Genomic DNA, 20,682 nt, shown 5'->3' on the forward strand with positions numbered 1-20,682 from the left:
GGCGCCTGGGTGGCTCAGTTGGTTAAGCGACTGCCTTCGGCTCAGGTCATGATCCTGGAGTCCCGGGATCGAGTCCCGCATCGGGTTCCCTGCTCGGCAGGGAGTCTGCTTCTCCCTCTGACCCTCCTCCCTCTCATGCTCTCTGTCTCTCATTCTCTCTGTCTCAAATAAATAAATAAAATCTTTAAAAAAAAAAAAATAACACCTAAGATAAACCTAGGAATCAGATAGATTAAATAATAATAAAGGTGTTTTCAGGAGAGGTAGTGCCTTTCTATGTAGATTTTTAAATTTAAACCAATTGTAGTGTATGGATTTGAATGTTTTGTGCTATGCGTATGTATAGTATAATGGAAGCTTATAGTAGTACTATATTAGTTGAGGTAAAACTCTTGCAAAAGAGTAGAATTCTGAAATATTATGTTACCTGATTTACATCCTTGCTTCACCTTTTTCGTATTCAAGTGAGACAATTTTCCCCTGATAATAAAGGTGGAAACAAATGATTATTTTATTCTCCAATTTTTAGAATGTTCTTAATGCATTTGAAGTAGAATTAATCACCTTTTTTCCCCCTCCCTGGAATTTTCTGACTATAAATCAATCTTTTTAAAAAAATTAATGAAAGTTCTTTTATGATGCTGTTAAGTACATGTCAGGATCTACTCTTCAATTAGGTGGGATTGTGATTGTTAGATTAGACTTCTTTGCAGATGATGCACTGACTAGAGGAACTGATCCCCCATTGATTCTATATTTTAGGGCTGAGCTGAGAAATTTGTCATTTGTTCTATCTTAAAAGTAGCCAGAATAAATGAGAGGATTTTTATAGACTGTAACATCCAAACTAAATATCCTGGAAAAATCTTGATGACTTAAAGGTTATTTGTTTAAGTATCAGAAATTAATTTTTTAATGAACATGCAGTAAAATTGACTTTTTGTGTGTACAGTTGATGAACTTTAACATGTGTAGATTTTCATGTAACTGTCATCACAGTCAGTATCCAGATATCCAGATAGTTCCATTAGTTCATAAAACTCCCTTACGCTGTCCCTTTGTAGTTGTACTCTCTCACCCAATACCCCGGGCAACCACTTTGTCATTTAATTTTGTCTTTTCAAAAATGGCCACTAAATGGGATCATAAAGTATAGCTATTTGAGATAGTTACACATGCATTTACTCAGAATAGTGCCTTAAGATTTCACCTAACTTGTTTTGTATATCATTATTTCATTCATTTTTATTGCTGAGTAGTATTTGATTGTATGGATGTACCATAGTTTATCCCTTAATTCATTGAAGGACTTTGAGTTATTTCAAGTTTGTAGCTATTTTGAATAGAGATATTATAAATATTTGTTTGTTGGCTTTTGTGAATGCGAGTTTTCATTTCTCTTGGGTAAATACATAGTAGTGAGACTGTTGGTAATTGTATAATTTTACTTAAAAAGAAATTGCCAAACTGTTTTCTAAATTGGTTGTAACACTTTATATGCCCATCAGCAATGTGTGATAGTTCTAGTTGTTCTGCCTATTTGCCAGCACTTGGTATGGTCATTCTTTTGTTTGTTTAATTTTTATTTCATAATCATAAACTTAACTGTAATCCATCTAGACTTGGAGGAGAGTAAGGAAAACATGAAACCTGTAGAATTGCAGTGAGAACACAAAGATTATAGGATATTTTAAACAGGTGGGAGTGAAGGGGTGCTCTCCTGAGCTACAGAAGAAATGGTCTGGTAGTTAAGATAAAACACAAGTGAAATTTATTAGATTTGTCCATAGTCAGCAATGGTGATCATCTTGCTGGTCTTGTCATTCCTGGCCCCAGAGCACTCCATGGCTTTTACAATATTCATGCCCTCCTTCACCTTGCCAAAGAACACCTACTTGCCATCCAACCACTCAGTCTTGGCAGTGCAGATGAAAAACTGGGAACCATTTTTGTGGGGTCTAGCATTTGCCATGGATAAGATGCCAGGACCTGTGTGCTTCAGGATGAAATTCTCATCATCAAATTTCTCCGCATAGATGGACTTGCTGCCAGTGCCATTAGGGCATGTGAAGTCACCACCCTGGCATGTAAATCCTGGAATAAGCCTATGAAAGCAGGCACCTTTATAACCAAATCCTCTCTCCCCAGTGCTCAGAGCACAAAAGTTTTCTGTTGTCTTTGGAGCTCTGCAAACAGCTTGAAGGAGATGTGGCCAGAGCGCTTGCTGTCCACAGTGATATCAAAGAACACAATGGGATGACCATGGCTGGGTGGGCACAGGCAGCTCTGGGGCAGCGGCATCTGCAAGTGGTTGTTCTTTTTAATTATAGCCGTTCTAATAGATTTGGAATGATATCTGATAATGATTTTAAATTGCATTTTCCTAATAGCTAATGATATCAAACACTTCGTCATGTGCTTTTTTGCTATACATACATTCTTTTTGGGTCTGTCCAAGTCTTTTGTCCATTTTTTAAAATAATAGAAACTTTATTTTGGAATAATTTAGATTTGTAGAAAAGTTGCATAGATAATACAGAGGATCCCTGTATGGCCCTCACCCAGCTTAATGACAACATCTTATAAAACCAAAACCAAGTACATTTATCAAAATGAAGAAACCAACATAGGTACCTTAATGTTAACCAAATTCCAAATTCTAAACTCGGATTTTGTCAGATTTTCCACTAGTCTCCTTTTTATGTTCCAAGGATTCCACATTGCATTTATTAAGTCTCCTTAGTCTCCTATGGTTTGTGGCAGTTTCTTAGTCTTTTGTTTTTCATGACCTTACTAATTTTGAGTATTAGTACTAGTCAGGTATTTTGGAGAATGTCCCTCAATTTGTGTTTATCTAATGTTTTTTCTGATTAGACTGAGGTTAAGGGTTTTAGGGAAGAATATCAAAGGTATGATCGTGAAGTACCCTTCTTGTGCCACCTCATATCAGGGCGTGTATGATAACATCACTTGGTTAAGGTAGTGTTTGCTAGGTTTCTACACTGTAAAGTTACTATTTCTGTCTTTCTGTCATTTGTTCTTTGGAAATGAATCACTAATTCTAGCCTGCATTCAAGGAGGTGGGGTGATGGTTTCATTTTATGGTTGAGGGTCTGTCTACATATATTATTAGGAATTATTCCATAAGGAAGTTTGTCCCTTACCTTTCATTCATTCATTAATTCGTTCATTCATTTAGGTCATTATGTATACTTCTTTTATACATTGGCTTATAATCCAACGAATGCTGTGTTATTTATTTTGTTGCTAAAATTATTTCATTGTTGAACCCTGTATCCCTTTGACATTTTTTGAGTACTGCCTTGATTTCTGGCACTACAAGATACTCCAAACTTATCTTGTATTTTCTCCACCCTATTCCTAGAATAAGTCATTTCTCTGAGCTCTGGTTTCTTGTATTGGAGAATTGTGTTTAGAGACCAGTGTCTGGGTGCTGGATGTACTCCTTACTATTGGGGTGTCACTGTTTCTAGGCCTTTTCAGAGGATAGAGGTGGGAATTACACATCTGTATGCTAATCTGTGTGTCTGTACACATTATAATTGTTTCTGTATTTATCCATGTGTATTACGTATTTAACAGTATATATGTTAAGTTCATACCAACGTCTGTGACTGCTCCAGTACCATAAGGTTCATTCTAGCCTTCTCCTTTTTGCTTAACTTCTGACTTCTCTGAGAATGAGAAACCTGGCATATTTACTTAATTGTTCCACCCCAGTGTACATGTAAAAAGTAAATTTAGAGGGGCGCCTGGGTGGCTCAGTCGTTAAGCGTCTGCCTTCGGCTCAGGTCGTGATCCCAGGGTCCTGGGATCGAGCCCCACATCGGGCTCCCTGCTCCGCGGGAGGCCTGCTTCTCCCTCTGCCACTCCCCTTGCTTGTGTTCCCTCTCTCGCTGTGTCTCTCTCTTCAAATAAAAAAAAAAAAAAAGTAAATTTAGAATAACTGTTACTCCCATGAGAAATAAATTTACCAACTAGAGTACAGTGTTTATGTATGGGTCCTTTTGTATTTAGCCTTAAAGTTTCCATTTAAAACATTGTTTTCCAAGTTAGATCAGCTCATTTTCCTTCTAACGTCTTCAGTGGGGTTTTGCCATTCATTTGCAATACAGTCACATTCATTTGTCACAGACTGCATTCTATCTTAAAATTTCCCTACCATCTTAGTTGATTTTTAAAAATTTGCAGACATTAATGTTAACTTTTTGCAGTGTACAGTTCTGTGGGTTTTGACAAATGCACAGGCTCATTATCCACTATGCCAGTACCATACAGACAGTTTTCATCACACTGAATATTCTCCTGTTAAAAGGTTCTGGACCCAGTTACAACCTGTGTATGTGTGCATGTAGAGGACAGAGGAGTTCCCACACCAACAAGCAATTCTCTTGTACACCAGCTGGATGTCCTACAATTCAACTAAATTCTGACACCATCTACCCAGAGATAGAATCAGTTAAGGGCTCAGTCCCATATGACTGCGCACTCCGTACCTCAGTTCATATACCAGTTGCAAGCTCAGATTGTCACCAGTGATTCTGACCCACCAGCTATCGATCACAAATTCCAATGACCGCCCTCCTTGGGTTTGATTAATTTGCTAGGCGGTTTACAGAACTCAAAGAAACATTTAACTTACTAGATTATTGGCTTATTAAAAAAAGTATATAACTTAGGAACAGCCAGATGGAAGATATGCCTAGGGCAGGGTATGGGAAAAGGGTGCAAAGCTTCCATGCCCTCTAAGAGCACACTACTCTCCAAATGCCCACATATTCACCACCTAGAAGTTCTCTGAAACCCTTCCTGTTGTGTTTTTATGGAGGTTTCATTACATAAACATGATAGATTAAATCATTGGCCATTGGCACTTGATTCAGACTGTAGTCCCTCTCCCCTCCCTGGAAGTTCACGGGGTGGAACTAAATTTCCAACCCCCTAATCACATGGTTGGTTCTTCTGGAAACCAGCCTCCATCCTTACTTAGTTACTTTCTATAAGTCACCTCATTATCATAAACCCAGTTGTGGTGGAAAGGCGCTTGTTACAAGTAAGAAGACACCCATTTCACCTTTATGGCTCTGAAGTGATTATAGGAACTGAGGCCAAGAGACCAAGTATAACAAAGGGTTTTGGGAACTGTGAGCCAGGAACTGGATGAAATCCAAATGTATATGAGAAATATGTTTTGGTCATCTGAATGACCAAATGTATGTATTTGCTATAAATCACAAAATTGCACTAAGTTCTGACACCATCTACCTGGAGATAGTATCAGATTCCACCTGTTAAGGACTCAGTCCCATAGGACTGCCCATCCCACACCTCAGTTCACACACCTGCTTTGTAGTTAGCCATTCCCACATCCCCCAATCCCTGACAACCACTAATGTCTTTTCTTTTCATACTGTTTTGCCTTTTCCAGTGTGTCATATGCATGCAGTCATATATGTGACTTTTTGGATCTGACTTCTCACTTAGCGAAGTGCATTTAAGATTTCTCCATGTTGTCTTACGAATCAAATAGTTGACTCCTTTTTATTCCTGCAGAGTATTCTATTGTATGGATTTACCCCAGTTGTTTTATCCATTCATCTTATTGAAATAACTTTCTAGGCCCAAGATAGAGCTGTTCCTTCTCTAGATGCCACATCAGCAAACCGAAACTGTCTCTGTAAAAGCTCCACTTCACCAGAAACGCAAGATCTCTAGTCAGACAATCCCCAAACACCAGGCCAACTCTGGGCCTTCTCACCCCAAATGAGGTTGACTGTGGGGTCCTAGCCAGTCAGATATTTTCCATTTTTCTCTTCCTTGTTCTTTATTCTTTATCCTATAAAAGCTTCTTGTTTTCTGCCCCATTTTCATGTCTTGGAATGGAGACTATCCACCTCCTAAAGTGTTAAATAAAGTTTGTACCACCTAAATTATTACCTTTAGTCATTTTTTGTTTTTAACAACCTGTTGAAGGACATCTTGGTTCCTTCAGGTTTTGGTGATATGAGTAAAGCTTTTATTAAACAGTCATGTACAGATTTTTGTGTGAATATGCTTTCAATTCACTTAAGTAATCTAGGAGTTTGATTGCTGGGTTGTTATCAGTGTAAATTTAATGTTATAAGAAACCACCAAATTGTTTTTCAAAGTGGTTGTGCCATTTTTCATTCCCACCAGCAGTGAATGAGAGTTCCTGTTGCTCTGCATCTTTGGCAGCATTTTCTATTGATATGTTTTTGTTTATTTTTTTAATTTTAGCCATTCTAATCAGTGTGCTTTTTGTTCGTATTTAAATTGGATTTTTTCTTCCTGTTGAGTTTTGAGAGTTCTTTATATATTCTGGATACAAATTCTTTGTTGAATATGTAATTTACAAAAATTATCTCCCTCTCTGTAGCTTGTCTTTATATTATGTTAGATAACTTTCTAGAGCAGAAGTTTTTAATTTAGATAAAGTCCAATTTGTCCCTTTTTACTTATTGGGTTGTATTTTGATGTCATATCTAAGAACTCTTTACCTAGCCCTAGGTCACAAAAATTTTGTCCTTGGGGGGGGGGTAAAAAGTTTTATAGTTTTATATTTTACATATTCACTTGAGCTAATTTTTATATGAAATGAGAGGTTTAGGTAAAAATTCATTTTTTCCTTTATATTTGGATGCTCAATTGTTCCAACACAATTTGTCAAAAAGGCTCTCCTTTTCTCATTGTATTTTCCTTGAACCTTTGTTAAAAATCAGTTGGTCATGTTTGTATGGAGCTATTTGTGGACACTGTTCTGTTCCATTGGATTATATGGTTCCTCCAATTTTCTTTTTTTATATTTGTTTTTAATAGTTTTGGCTATTTTAGATTTTTTGCCTTTCCATATTAGTTTGAAAATAAGCTTGCTATAACAGCAAAAAATCTGGGATTTTGATTGGAATTGTGTTAAATCTGTAGACCAGTTTGGGAGAGAATTGACATTTTTACTATTTTGAGTTTTCCAGTTTGTGAACTCAGTATATCCTTCTATTCACTTATGTCTTCTTTGACTTACTTCATCAGCATTTTGTAGTTTTTAGCATACAGATCCTGTAAATGTTTTATCAGATTTATACCTAAGTAATTTGTTTCTATGGAGCTATTATAAATGGCATTATTTAAAAATTGGGGGGGGTCCAAAGTGTTCATTGTTTAGTATATAGAAATATAATTGATGTTGGCCTTGTATTTTTTGACCTTGATAATTTCATTTATTAGTTCCAGGAGGGGTTTGTTTGTTTGTATTCCTTGGAATTTTCTGTGTAGACAGTAATGTCATTTGCAAATAAGGACAGTTTTATTTCTTACTTGCCAGTCTTATCAGTCTGGAGTTATCTCTTTTTTAAATGTTTGGTAGTTTTCATTAGTGAAGACATTTGGGCCTGAAGAATTCCTTTTTTTTTGGAAGTTTTTAACTACAAATTCAATTTATCTGATACTTCTGTGCAGCTTATCCATATTATTGTATGTGAATGTTTGTAGTTTGTCATTTCAGGGAGTTCTTGAGCGTATGTGCATAGAGTTGCTCACAGTATTTCCTTGTTATTTAAATATTTGTATGATCTATTGTGAAATCTCCCTATTTGTATTGATATTGAGAATTTATGTCTTCTCCCTTTTTGTCTTTGTCAGTCTTGCTGTATTAAACTTTTCCAAGAGCCAGGTTAGGTTTTAATTGATTTTCTGTATTTATTTGTTCTTTTCAATTTCATTGATTCCTGTTCTTTATTATTTCCTTCCTTCTACTTTTTAGTTTGCTCTTCTTTTTCTAGTCTCTTAAGATGAAAGCTTAGATTATTAATTTTAGACTCTTTTTTCTAATGTAAGTATTTAATGCTATAACATCCTCTAAGTAATGCTTTAGTTGTATCCCACAAATTTTGATATGTTGTTTTATTTTTGTTCAGTTCAAAATATTTTCTGTTTCCCCTCTGACCCATAGATTACTTACAAGCGTGTTTTGAAATTTCCTTCTCTTTGGAGAGTGTCTTGTTATCTTTCTGTTATTGGCATCTAGTCTAATTTTGTTACAGATAACAGCCTTTTGTATGATTTAAAATTTTTTGTAAAGGTTTCTTTTATGATCCGGTGTATTGTTTTTCTATTGCTAATTTAGCAAATTACCACAAACAGTGGTTTAAACAACACAAATTTATTGTCTTAAGTTCTGGAGCTCAGAAGTTTGAAGCCTGTTTCACTGGGTATCAGCAAGACTGTTACTTCTTTCTGGAAGTTCAATGGGATAATTTATTTCCTTGTTCTTGCCACCTTCTAAAGATGCTCACTTTCCTTGACTCCTGGCCCCTTACAGCAGTGGCTTACTAGTTATGCTATTATAGTTAAAGAATGTTTCTTTCTACTATTTTTTTTTTTACTTTAATTGGTGTGTTTAGATCTTTTATATATATATTTTTTAAGATTTTATTTATTTATTTGAGAGAGGGAACACAAGCAGGGGGAGTGGGAGAGGGAGAAGCAGGCTTCCCGCCGAGCAGGGAGCCCGATGTGGGGCTCGATCCCAGGACCCTGGGACCATGACCCGAGCCAAAGGCAGACGCTTAACGACTGAGCCACCCAGGTGCCCCTAGATCTTTTATATTTAATGTAATTATTGATATATTTGAATTTACCTCTACCATTTTCTTACTCTTTTTTTCCATTTGTTACCCCATTTTTATTTCTCTATTTTCCCTTTCCTGCCTTCTTTTGGAGTATTTGATTTGTGTGCCTGTGTGTGTGTGTGTGTGTGTGTGTGTGTGTGTGTATTGGTTAGGTATTCCATTATAATTTGTTGATTGTGTTTTTACAGTTTGTTTTTTAGTGGTTGCTCTAGAGATTACAATGTACTTTTCAGTTTACTTAGAATCAAAATTTTACTACTTCATGTGGCACATAAAAACTATCACCATACAGCCCCTTTACCACCCCACCCACTTTATGCTGTTGTTGTGTTATGTATTATGTTGTATGACATTCATTGAAAGCTCCATCACACAATGTTATACTTTGTGCTTTCAACTATCAAACATATTTAAAGAACTCAAGAGGATAAAAATGGTCTATTATATTTAATTAGATATTTGACAATTACATTGCTCTTCCTTACTGATGTTTCAAAGTTCCCTTATGGTATTACTTACCATCTGTTGGAATAATTTCCTTTAGCAATTCTTTTAAAGCACTCCTTCTGTCGAAACATTCCTTAAGTTTTCCTTCATCTAAGAATGTCTTTATTTCACTTTCATCTCTGAAGGATACTTTTGCTGGATATGGAATTCTGGGTTGACAGTTCTTTTCTTTCAGCACTTTAAATATGTTCTACTTACTTCTGGCCTGCATTGTGTTCTGAAAATAGATTCACAGTCATTTGAACACTTTTCCCCTCTAAGTAATACTAAATTTTTCTGGCTGCTTTCAAGACTTTTTGTCTAAAGTTTTCTGAAATTTTATTAGGATGTGGCTGGTCATGGATTTCTTTGTATTTATTTTGTTTGGGGAGTTTGCTGAGCTTCTTAAAACTGTAAGTTTGTCTTTCAACAAATTCAACAAATACCAAACTCCCCTCTTGTTGGGATTCTCTTGTCACAAATGTGGGATCTGAGGCACTCCTCTTTTTTAATTTTTTCTAATCTTTTTCTCTGTTGTTCACATTGGGTAATTTCAGTTCATCTATATTAAGTACATTGACTTCATCTTTTGTCATCTCTATTCTTTTTTTTTTTTTTAAGATTCTATTTATTTATTTGAGAGAGGGAGAGAAAGCAAGTGAGAGAACAGAGTACGAGTGGCAGGGAGGGGCAGAGGGAGAGGGAGAAGCAGACTCCTGGGATAGAGCTCCCTGAGCATGGAGCGGACTTGGGGCTGACTTGGGGCTCTATCCCAGGAGGCAGGGATCATGACCTGAGCTGAAGGCAGACGCTTAACCTACTTAGACACCCAGGTGCTCTGTCATCTCTATTCTATTGAGCTCATCTAGTGAGCTTTTAATTTTGGTTATTGATATTTTTTCACTTCTGAGATTTGTATTTGGTTCTTTTTTTATATCTTGTGTTTCTTTTTTTGAGACTTTATATTTTTCCAGTTGTTTCAAGAATGTTTGCTCTTACTTGGTGAAGCATTCTATAATCGTTGCTCTCATATCTTTAATATCTTCCTCAGATAGTTCCAGTGTCTGTGGTTTCTTGGTGTAGGCATCTTTTCTCATGTAAGTTGAGATTTTCCTGGTTCTTCATTTGCCAAGTAATTTTGGGCAGCTTGGTATGTTATGATATGTTCAAATCCTATGCAGAATGTTGATATATTTGTTTTAGTAGGCATATAACCCCATTAGGCTAAGACTGCAAGTTCCTGTGGGTTGTGTTTACAACATTAGTTCCATTTTCAAAGCCTTTGCCGTGCTATTTGGATCTGTCCTACATGTGCACCACACATGGGTCAGTCTGGAATTTGGGTAGTGGTCTGTATCATAGTTCAAGTCTCAAAGTGTACGTGTGCTTGTTCAGGTCAGATCCACCCATGGGCTGCTTGAGGGTGAGCCTGGGAATTCATTAAACAACTTGAAGCATTGCTTTCCTAAGCTCTTCCTTCTCTGGGATCTCCCAGTAATTTCTGATTCCCTGGGGCTCCCTTTTCTATCCTCTGATCAGAAAGCTTTATTCATCTCTAATGTGCATTCCCTACATGTGCCCATATCCAGGGCCAAGTGGCAGAACAACAGAGAAAAAGCAAACAGGGATTCACCACATCCTCTTTGGACCACAGCTCCTCTAATCAGAGAGGAAGTTTTCCCCTTCCTCAGAGTTTTAGAATTCTGATGGGCCTCTTTTGCCACAGCTGCTACAGGAGGCTGAGCTTGAGAGAATGAGGGAGGGATTTCCACACTTTCTTTGAGTAGAAGATCCCTTTCTCTCTCCTAGAGCCAGCACTAGACAGCTTTTACTGAAGTTTTCTCTGTACTAATGTCCACTTCCAGGTTTGGGGCTGTAGGATAACTGAACTGGAGGTTGCATACTGGAAAATGATGTTTCAGTGGTACTTCAAATTCTGGTCTTCCTACCCAATCTGTGTGCTTCCTATTTTAACTTTTCAAAGTTCTGAAGTAGCTTTTCCATGTGTTCTATCCAGGTCTTGTAGCTACCTTGACTTGGAGAGACGGGGTTGGAGTATGATTACCTCATTTTATCTGGAACTAGAACCTGACTTAAAAGTTTTAAATTTTATTTCTCTAGGAATTTGACAAGAAACTGAATTTTTGATCAAATATATTTTGAGTATGAAACCAGACATGTAACAAAGTTTAGATTCTTTCATTTGATTAAGGTAAGTTTGCTTAGTAAAATTAATCATACCCCCACTATATATTTTTAAACTTATATTTTAAGGTGTACTTTACTAACACATTTTACTTTTCAGTCTACCTGAGATTCTGACCTCAAAGTATTTTCATGGTTCCTTTACCATTTAAATAACTAATGTTTCATGTAACAACTTCCAGATACAAGAGGATATAATAACTTCCAGAAATGAGGGAACATGTGATTATTTGTTTACTGAGGGTGTTGTATATTGATAATCAGATCTGTTTGCCTGGTGCAAGAGTCAGCAAATTATGGCCCAAAGGCCAGCACCTGTTTTGGTAAATAGAATTTTATTGGAACATAGTCACACCCATTCATTATCTATTGTCTGTGGCTGCCTTACCACCACAGTGGCAGAGTTCATTAGTTGCAACAGTGTCTCTGTGGCCTGCAAGTCTAAAATCTAGCTCTTTAAGAAAAGTTTGCTGACTGAATCAGAGTATCTTGCTATGCCGTGTCATTATATGTGAATTGATAGCTAACTGATTTTAGGTATCAGTAAGTCTCGTCAGGTATGAAAACTAATTAGTGATTATTTTTTAGAAAGAGGTGTTAATTTTCTGAAGTAATTGACTTTAAAAATAAGACAAAGCTATGAGCAATTAAATGCCAAGTAATTATTTCCAGTAGAAGTCTTCATTTTGCTTAGATTTAAAAAAGTAAAAGTTTATATGATAAAAGTCAAGTTTCTTCCTGTCTAAAAAAATTCACACAAATGTATTTAATATTATTTTCTTTCCTAGGAAATTTAAATAGAACTAGTAACATTTGGGAAGTAATCATTATGTGTTTTAATATCTGTCCTAATAACACAAGTATTTTAGATTATATAAAGTTTTAATTGAAATAAAATTGATTCTCATATAAAACTGTTTTAGTTGCTAAAGTTGGAATTATGTTTCTAAAATTTATATTGAATCACTTATACCTGTTTGTGATTCCTAAAATTATGAGTATTTAAAAAACATAAGATAGAAGGAGAGATCAAAATTTGAGCCTAGACAGTTTATAAAATGTTTGCTAGGCTGCTCAGGATTCTCTTGACTAAAGAAAAACCTATTTTTTTACACATGGACATATAAATTAGAATTTCCAAGCAATATCAAATAAAGGAATTTCTCTCTTTTTTTTGAAAACAAAATCTGAAAAATAAATTTTTTGCTAATTTCTAGGTAATATTAACAAAATAAAGTAAGTTTCTAAAATCTTTACATCATAAGAACTATTTGATTTGAAAAACAGTCTCATATCATGCATGAAGCTGCGATACATTTAGCTTTCTAATAGACTTGTGTGAGGTATCTTGTGTTTTTATAAAGTGAATTTAAAACTTTTAAAAATTTACATTTTAAAGGAAGAAATCTAGAAATTTATCTGAAAAATATATTTTGTATTATATTGTCATTTTACATGTAAGTCAATATAGATTTAAAGCCTCTCTTCATTAGAGTACTTATATATTTGAATTATGAAAGATGGATAAAATAAGGCTACAGAAGAATTGATGGGACTCTTCGTAGCTTGAACATGTGAATGAGGCCACCTTAGTATTAGCATGTTTAGCTATGTTCTAAACTGAATTGGTTTGGAAAGTACCTGATTCATAGACTGAGACTTATGAATAAGAATTCCCTTTTAAATGATGGATGATATAAGAAGGTACTGCTAAAGCTTTTTGCTTCTATCAAAATCTTATCTGAAGATGTCTTTTCTTTTTTAACTTCCCTGATTTATGTTTTGTTGTGGTCCTACCATACAAACTTAGATTAGTTTTTTCTGAGTCAACATAAAATACTTCATTTTAAAAATCAGCTACTGGGGGCGCCTGGGTGGCTCAGTTGTTGAGCGTCTGCCTTTGGCTCAGGTCATGATCTCAGGGTCCTGGGATCGAGCCCCACAATGGGCTCCCTGCTTGGCGGGAAGCCTGCTTCTCCCTCCCCCACTTCCGTGCTTGTGTTCCCTCTCTCTCTGTCTCTCTCTCTGTCAGATAAATAAATAAAATCTTAAAAAAAAAAATCAGCTACTGAGTCATTGCTAATTTGACATTATTACTGCAGTTAGATATGTGTGTTGAAGACAGAGACAGATTTTCTTCTTTGAATATGCTTCTTGCTTTTTGGAGTTATATATGTCTGGATAAGAAAGGGCTTGGGTGGATTAGTTAGGAATTTTTTTTGAATGTCAATGTCTTAGTCCATTTGGGCTGTTAAAACAAAATAACAAAAGCTGGATAGCTTACAAACTATAGAAATTTATTTCTCACAGTTCTGGAGGCTGGGAAATTCAAGATCAGTGCCAGCAGATTTAGTGTCTAGTAAGGACTTGCTTTCTGGTTCATAGACATGTTTTTTTGCTGTCTCACATAGTGGAAGGGGTGAGGGAGCTCTCTGGGGCCTTCTTTATAAGGGCACTAATCTCATTCATGAGGGCTCTCCTCTCATGACCTGATCACCTCCCAAAGGCCCCACCTCCAAGTACCATCACATTGGTGGTTAGGATTTCAATATGAATTTCTGGAGGACACAAACATTCAGTCAAATTTTTAATTTCATAGGCCCTGATCAAATGTCACTGTATAGTCTTTAGGACAGTAAAGAAACTAATATGGAAATGAGCCTTTAAGGTTTATCCTCACAGGAGATAATGCAAAAACATGTTACTTTAATTGATCACTATGGGATTTTCTTAAACTTTAAGAAATATATTTCTTAATATATATATTATATTTTATATATATTTTATATATAATATATAATATTATAATATGTAATATATTATGTTATATTTTTATATATTTATATATATATAATATGTATTTTTTTAAGTCCTTTCTTTATACATATTTTATTTTCTACCAAATAAACTCTTAAATTTTATTTACAAAATTTGCTATCAAGGAAGGTATACATACTTTTGAAAGAGGAATAGACTATTTTTTTTTTAAGATTCCCCCTTTTTATTTTATTTATTTATTTTATTTATTTATTTATTTTTTAAAAGATTTTATTTATTTGAGAGAGAGAGAATGAGAGACAGCACGAGAGGGAAGAGGGTGGGGGGGGGAAGCAGACCCCCCGCTGAGCAGGGAGCCCGATGTGGGACTCGATCCTGGGACTCCAGGATCATGACCTGAGCCGAAGGCAGTCGCTTAACCAACTGAGCCACCCAGGTGCCCAAGATTCCCCCTTTTTAAAACAACTTGTTACTTTGGAATAATTTTAGATGTAGAAATACGTTCTAAAGATAGTACATAGTTTTTCTGTATTATTCACTCAGCTTTCCCTAATGTTAACATATTATGTAGCCTTGGTATAGTGATCAAAACTAATCAACATAGACTACTAAACTGTGGACTTTATTAGAATTTCACCAATGTTTCCACTAATGTTCTTTTTCCAGGATCCCACATTACACTTATTTGTTATATTTCCTTCGTTTCCTCCAATCATTGACAGTTCCTGATCTTTCCTTATCTTTCATTCACACTTTGGAAGACCACTGGTCAGGTAGACCTTTGTAGAATGTCATTCAATGTGGTTTTCTCTGATGTTTTCTCATGGTTAAAATGAACTTAGAGATTTTGGAAAAGAATGCCAGAGAGGTGATGTGTCCTTCTCAGCATATGATAATCAGGGGTTATGTGATGTCAGCATGTCTCATTCCTGGTGATTTTATTAACCTTTATCACCTGGTTACGGAGGTGTCTGCTAGATTTCTCCACTGTAAAGTTACTGTTTTTCCCTTAATAAATATTTTGGTGAAAATACTTTGAAGTTACACAAATATCCTGTTTCTTTTTAAAAATTTGGCCACTAATTTTAGCATTGATTGGTGGATCTTGCCTGAAGCAGTGATTAGTCTGATGTTTTGATGGTGATTTATTTATCTATTTATCTATTCCATTCCTTATACATTTATTAATTATAATTCTGTAAGAAAAAGTCCTTCCCCACATTCATTTATTTTATTTAATCATTTATTTATATCCATACACACTCACTGATTTTTATTTTATTTTCTGGATTAGGATCAGTACTAGCATTGGTATCTCCCAAAGCCTAGCAAGTACTTATGCCTTTAGTTAGCTTTTTCCAGAATTTCGTATAAATGGACTCTCATAATGTGTAGCCTCTTAGGACCTGTTTCTTTCACTTAATGGAATGCATTTAATATTCATTTATCTATTGTATAAATCACTAGTTTGTTCCTTTTTATTGCCATGTAGCATTCCATTGTAGCATACCAGAGTTTGTTTATCCACTTACCTGTTGAGAGACATCTGGGTTGTTTCCAGCTTTGGGCAATTACGAATAAAGCTATTACATTTACATGAAGGGTTGTTTTTTTGTTTTGTTTTGTTTTTGTTTTTGTATTTTTTGTGTGTGGGTTTTGGTTTTGATTTTGGTTTTGTTTTCACTTGGGTAAATACTTAGGAGTGGGATTATGGACTTTAAGTATATATTCAATTTTCTAAGAAGCTGCCTAACTTTTTTCCAAGTGGCTATACAATTTTGCATTCTTACCACCAGAGTATGAGAGTTCCTATTGCTCTGTATCCTCTTCAACACATTGGTATTATCAGTTTGTTTTTGTCTTTTCTGTTCTAATATATGTGTAGTGGTTTTAATTTGCATTTCTTAAATGACTAATAATGTTAATATGCAATCCATGTTTGTGAATGGGTAGCTGGTCCCTTTTATTTCTCTTGATTTTCTCCTTTTATGATCAACCAGGTGGGTAGAGTCTTCTCCAATATAGTTTTGATTGAATTAGTTGCTATCATCTCTGTTTAGCTATATTTCATAATAAATACACATTTCCATATATGAGTTTTGGCTTTCTCTACTTATTATGGTGGAATGAATATAAGTTTTTATATAGCTGAGTATTTGAATGATAATTTCATTATTGTCTAAAACTAGATTGCTTTATAAGAATCTATTCATAGATTACATCTGTGACTCAATACACTTGTAAGGCAAGGGAAAATGTAAGAAATTCTGTTAGTGCTAGAGGTTGCTTTGGATTGACAGATGTCACTGTAGAAAAAGAAATCTTAGGGTCTTTAGTGAGATCTTTTTCCCCTTTGACTATCAAATGAACAAGCAAACCTGATACTCTCTTGGGATGTCTGTCAACATATTCAGCCTTTGTTATATTCTTATAACTAATCAGTTAATATTAGGTGAAAGAGATTAGGAATGAATGTTTTTAAATTTGCCCCAATTTACATAAACATTTAAATTGACAGCTTGAAAATACGATGTTGCTTCATGGAACTGAATTAATGAAAATGTGTGGAATACTCATCTTCTACTTTCTTGCATTTCAAAGACTACTGCCAAAAAGCCCTGTAATTCAGTAACTGAGTTTTTAGTTTAAATTTAGCTTCTATCAGAATGAAATGAAGATATAAAGTTTTAGTGAGTGATTTTTATCCTATTGGAGCTTTATATTTACTGTTTCTGTTTTGTAAAGGCCTATGTTTAATCTATTAGGCTATGTGCAGCGATGCCAAGCTATTTAAATAGATTTTTCTGTTTGTTTGCTATATAAAGTCCTTTTGAGAACTTAATATATTACATAAAATGTATGCTTAAAATACATATAAACCTTAAAGGATAACATTCCTGTCACATCACATCACTTGGGTAATTAGGATTTGATTCTGTTGATATGGATTCTAGTTAACAAAGTGAATTATTCCCAATTTCAGCAGAACACCAGCTTAAGGAATATTTTATTTACATATTCAGATTATGAAGATAATATTATAGAAGTCATTACAAATGGGAAGATGACTTTCTTGTCTGCTTTAAAATGAGTCCATCTCTTTAAATATCCTGTTTCATAGTGTGATTACGTTACTGATTCTATTGGCTGAAACCAGGGTGGTTGTTACTATTATGATCATGGCGGCCTCAATTCAAACCAGCAAATTTTATTTATTTTTATTTATTTAAAGATTTTATTTATTTAACAGTGAGTGAGCAAAGCAAGAAGAGCGGCAAAGGGAGAGGGAGAAGCAGACTCACCACTGAGCAGGGAGCCTGACATGGTGCTTGATCCCAGGGCCCTGGGATCATGACCTGAGCTGAAGGCAGACACTTAACCAACTGAGCCACCCTTGTGTCCCTGTCAGAAGGAATTAAAAAAAAAAAAACCCAGCAAATTTTAAATTGGAAAATATAGACCTTTCTGTAGTGGCTGCTCTGGTCACTGTATATAAAACTTATATTGACCTACCTTTTCAGGCTCTCTTTGTAAATAAGTTATGGGTAACACAAAGTAGCCTTGTGAAAGGGAAAAAAGGTACTATATATATTTATGCTATAAATATATTTTATTTCCTTCTTCCATTTTCCTGAACAGCAGGGGAAAAAGAGGAAGAGGGGTGTTTTCTAATGTGTTGATGGTAGCTTCTTCCTTATTTATAGAAGACTAGGAAGGTGAACTTTGTGACTTTAGTTGAGTATGCTTTAGAGACCAAGAAGGGGCAGCCACAAGCTGTTGTGCGTATATGACAGTTGACAATATCAGTTTTATCTTCCAGTATTGAAATCATCGTTTCTTTTTTTTTGAAGATTTTATTATTTATTTATTTTAAATATTTTATTTATTTATTTGACACACAGAGAGATAGAGCAGGAACACAAGCAGGGGGAGTGTGAGAGGGAGAAGCAGGCTTCCCACCGAGCAGGGAGCCCGATGCAGGGCCCGATCCCAGGACCCTGGGATCATGACCTGAGCTGAAGGCAGACGCTTAACGGCTGAGCCACCCAGGCATACCAAGATTTTATTTATTTTTAAGATTTATTTGAGAGAGCTTGTGTACGAGTGGGGGGAGGGGCAGAGGGAGAGGGAGAGAGAGAATCCCAAGCAGACTCCCCACTGAGCGCGGAGCCCAATGTGGGGCTCAGTCTCACCACCCCAGCTGAAACCAAGAGTTGGGTGCGAACTGCCTGAACCACCAGCCATCCCAATCACCATTTCTGAATTTGGGGAATTGAGGAAGTATGGAGTTTAACTTCTTTTGAGCAGCTGTTCTTTGGTTGACTCCAAACCAGGTGCTTTTATTTCCATGTTATTTAACTTGGTCCTCACAATTAGCCCACATGGTATGTATGATTACCCACATTTTACAAATAAAGAAAATTTACCCAAGGTAACACAGCTGGTAGTGGCAGAGTCAGAATTTGAACCTTTGTTTTTTTGAGCTAAAAGTCAGTGCTTATCCATTATACTATACTGCCTCTCCTAAAATTAGAAAAATAATGAAAAGTATTAGAAAATCTCTCTGAAGTTTTAAGCCTCTTGGAGAGAAACTAATATTAGATAAGACTTACATTATCTCAACCTTTGTAGTGTTTTCTTCAATCTTAAGGGGCTTCACTTTTGGGAGACTTATTTTATACATGTTATATGAAGGAACCACCAGCAGGATACTCATTAATGCTAATTAAATGATTGAGTCTCCAATATATGTCTCAAAGAGGACTCTCTAATGATATTAGCGATATTAATAACTTTCTTGAAGATAAAATCATCTATAAATCAGAAATAGTACATGTATAAATTGCTCTTAGTAAAAATATTCATCTCAAAAATTCACACTTGCAGTACTAGTAACCTTTTAGTCTAATTAAACTCTTAGAAGTGATATTTAGTATAACATTTGCAAAACAAACTGTTGTATAGCTTGCAAATAATGCTTTAAACTGTTTGATCAATAAACTCATTTTATGGTAGATCAATAAATTCCATTTGTGCAGTGATTAAGCTGTCTTTATCTTAATGGTATTTTACCCTGTAGGAATGTTATACTGTCAAAATTAACGACTATATGTAGAATTGTTGTCAGTTGTCAGAGTTTTTCTTAACATGTTCATTGTACTAGTGGTCTTATTGTATATTTGTAAATCCATCTATAAGCAAGTCATTAGTTATTCAGTATTTATTTCTAGCATATTAAAATTCTCAAATCCATAAATATAGAAAACATTTCAAATATGATAAAATTGTATGGGAAATTGTTTTAGTATATATAAGCAGTTCAATTATAGACTTTTTTTTTTTTAAAAGTGCTAAATTTTAGTTGATATTTGGTCAGGAAAAACTCCAGAATTCATTCTTTCTTTTGTTTTATTTTATTTTTTTTAAAGATTTTATTTGTCAGAGAGAGAGAGAGCACACGCAGGGGGAGCAGCAGGCAGAGGGAGAGGGAGAAGCAGGCCCCCTGCTGAGCAAGGAGCCCAATGCGGGACTTGACCTCAGGACTTTGGGATCATGACCTGAGCCGAAGGAAGATGCTTAACCAGCTGAGCCACCCAGGCGTCCCACTTTTGTTATATTTTAGGGCAAAGTATATTATAATATTAAGTAGATGATATAAAAGCATTACCTGAGTCTATTTGTTTATTTATTTACATATTTATTCATTTTGGTTTTGCAGAGATCAGTACAGGCAGTAGGTTGAAATGGAAAGCGGACTCTTAGAAATCAGCATCGTTGAGTTCTAGTGTTGGTACAGCCAATACTAGTTGTGTAACTTTGGACAAATCATTAAACTTCTCTAGATCTAAACTCCTTTTTGTCTGTAAATAAAGTAATTGGGCCGTGGTTTCTAAGAGTATTCCCAGGTCTGTAAATCTTAGGCCAGAAATTATGTCAGTACTAAACTTAATGTAAAAGGTATAGTTTGTCTACTTTTCGTTTCTGGTTCTTAACCAATAAATAGGGATTTTTGTTTTGTTTTTTGTTTTCAGAATGAGCAGCGCAGCACAACTATGCTGGTGAATTTAAGTGCTTATGGTACTATATATACATATAGTAACACAATGTACATAAAAAAAGTATGACTTTGCCTTTAGGAATAAAAGACTATAATAGCCAAATATTTTTTAAGCTTTTCTTTTTTCTTTTTTGCAGGAAGGAGGTAGGGAAGGGTTAGATTATTTGGACCAATCTATGCTTGGCATAATGTGGAGTAAGCCGTTAGTACTGGGAGTACCTGCAGTACACTAGGCATCTTTGCATCAGCGCTTATGGAATTCCCTGTTGTCTTAGTCAAGATGTGTGTTCTTGGGGCGCCTGGGTGGCTCAGTCGGTTAAGCGACTGCCTTCGGCTCAGGTCATGAACCCAGGGTCCTGGGATCGAGCCCCGCATCGGGCTCCCTGCTCGGCGGGGAGTCTGCTTCTCCCTCTGACCCTCCTCCCTCTCATGCTCTTTGTCTCTCATTCTCTCTGTCTCAAATAAATAAAAAAAAAAATAAAAATCTTT

The 20,682-nt window shown here is 35.5% G+C and overlaps 1 protein-coding gene and 1 pseudogene across 2 annotated transcripts in view; one reads left to right on the top strand and one right to left on the bottom strand.

Moving 5' to 3' along the window:
* The window catches only part of GLCE (glucuronic acid epimerase), a 92,160-nt gene that overhangs the window by 42,503 nt on the left and 28,975 nt on the right, over positions 1 to 20,682 (top strand). The window contains exon 2 of one of the 2 annotated variants that reach the window (XM_006745113.3): positions 11,274 to 11,364. The exons of the other annotated variant lie outside the window; for it this stretch is intronic. The gene's annotated coding sequence lies outside the window, so the exon portion shown is untranslated. The remainder of the gene's footprint in view (positions 1 to 11,273; positions 11,365 to 20,682) is intronic. 2 annotated transcript variants of the gene reach the window in all.
* On the bottom strand, positions 1,775 to 2,301 carry LOC102736401 (peptidyl-prolyl cis-trans isomerase A-like; annotated as a pseudogene).

This window comes from Leptonychotes weddellii, chromosome 9, assembly GCF_054177405.1.
Source record: "Leptonychotes weddellii isolate Sample4059 chromosome 9, ASM5417740v2, whole genome shotgun sequence".
NCBI lineage: Eukaryota > Metazoa > Chordata > Mammalia > Carnivora > Phocidae > Leptonychotes > Leptonychotes weddellii.